Below are 1,969 nucleotides of genomic sequence, written 5' to 3'. Positions count from 1 at the left end.
TAATAATTATTAACGGTTCTTTGAGATAGGATCATAGTTAGTTAGTTCGATGTATCGTTATTTCTCCTTTGGGTGGAGTAACTTGCTTAATTAGCTCGTCTAGTAGAAGAACTTTTCCAGTTTGCTTTCATAATTTATTAACAACTCCTTTATGAGACTGGCAACTTGTTCGGTTTCTTGTTTTTATTTGGTGTTTAGATCGAACTTTAACTTTTAGTTTATCTTTGTAAATAAACTTATCAAGAGAAAATAAGTTGCTATTCGTGCAGTTTTAAACAGCGTTTAGGTTAAAGATGTTTATTGCAATTTTAATATTTATACTATTTCTTTACTTAATATTCAAATATAAAAATTACATCAATAAATAAAATTCCAGGACCTACAATAACCGATATTATTAAGCTTTTTTATAAACCGTCGGAAGGTAATTAAATTTATTACGTTTTATCTGCTACAATTGTAAATTTTATAGGTTTAGTAAATTTTTTTCAATCGTTAAATACAAAATATGGCCCAATTGTTAAAATATGGATTAAACCGATGCCACCAATTATAATAACAACAGATTCAGAGTTTATCGATAAAATTTACAAATCGAATCATTATTCTTGCTGAGATTAAATCTTTATTTAGAAATGGCTTATTGATTACAACATCAAAAGAGAGTTGGATGAATGATAAACAAGTTATATTAAAAACTTTCATTCGCAATTTCATATCAAATCATTTAATTTGTTATAATAAAAGATATAACGAATTTTTCGATATGATTTATAAGAATTTAGAAAAATCGATTGATGTAGATTGGCTAGTTATTTCAATTTTAATTTAAGTAAACTTTAAATGATTTTTATTCGTTTTAAATTTTTTAGATTCGATGATGGATTCTAAAATTAAAATAACACAAGAAGAAATTAACGAATCCATAGAAAATTGGATGAAATATTTTGATTTGTTATTAGGAAAAATGAATTCGATAGGAATTTTATATAAATTTGCAAATAATTATCGTTCATTTTTGAGATGTGCTGAAAATGTTATAAAAATTTGTTGGAATGCCACAAAAATGTTTAAATTTAATAGGAGAAATTTTTCTTTTAGGCGAAAACAAGTAGTTTTTCATCTATCAAAAATTTTTAAATATGATGGATACTTTAAAAATGCTAACGAGTTTAACCCAGATAGGTTTGAACAAGGAAATGTTATCGATAAAACATGAAGGTTGAAAACTGATTTTTTTTTTATAAATTTTAAATTTTTAGGCAAAAAGATGGTTTATGCCTCTATAAAACTATTTTTAGCAAAAATTATTAGAGAATTTAAAATTTATCCGGTTAATGGCCATGAAGTTCAATTAAAATCCGATTTAACGTACAAAAGTGTGAATGAAATTCCCGTTATTTTCAAGAAAAGAGTCTAATAAGTATGAATTTTTAGTGTAAATTTTAAATACATAAATACTTACATAAATAACATGGATATCTAAGATTATTTTTATTTTTGTTAAAATAATATTCTTATTCACACCGAGTAATAATAATCTTTATTTTGCTAAATTTTCTATGATTTTAAACTTTTTCGAATTTTCCAATTTTCGCCGATTAAGCTTTAAAAATTCGTATAAAATCCAGTTCTTGGAATATGAGTATGAAAATTTCCCAAAGTGTTAATAGAAGTGTCCTCTTTCCAATGAACAAACCCGTTTTGAAAAATAACTTTTAGTTTTTGAGAAAACAATATTTGAAGTTTTGATAAAATTTTCGATGTTACAATTCTCATCGATAACTTTCAAAATTCGCTATAAAATTAATTTCTTGAAGGATCCTTGTGGAAATATCACCAATTATTAATTAAAGTATCCTCTTTTTAATGCAAAAAGCCGTTTTGAAAAATCACTTTTAGTTCTTGAGAAATAAATTTTTGAAATGATCGATAATTTTTTCGAATTTTGCAATTTTCGCCGATTAAG

The 1,969-nt window shown here is 24.6% G+C and overlaps 1 long non-coding RNA gene across 1 annotated transcript; it reads left to right on the top strand.

Annotated features, from left to right (window-relative positions):
- The first annotated feature begins 273 nt into the window (after nt 1-273).
- Nucleotides 274-1,479, top strand: LOC111424328 (uncharacterized). The gene is made up of 2 exons (XR_011640731.1): nt 274-424; nt 473-1,479. It is a non-coding gene; the product is annotated as an uncharacterized lncRNA (long non-coding RNA).
- The last annotated feature ends 490 nt before the right edge of the window (nt 1,480-1,969 follow it).

This window comes from Onthophagus taurus, chromosome 6 (genome assembly GCF_036711975.1).
Source record: "Onthophagus taurus isolate NC chromosome 6, IU_Otau_3.0, whole genome shotgun sequence".
NCBI lineage: Eukaryota > Metazoa > Arthropoda > Insecta > Coleoptera > Scarabaeidae > Onthophagus > Onthophagus taurus.
Note: the sequence above shows the minus strand (reverse complement) of the source record. Positions and strands in the feature narration are given on the sequence as shown.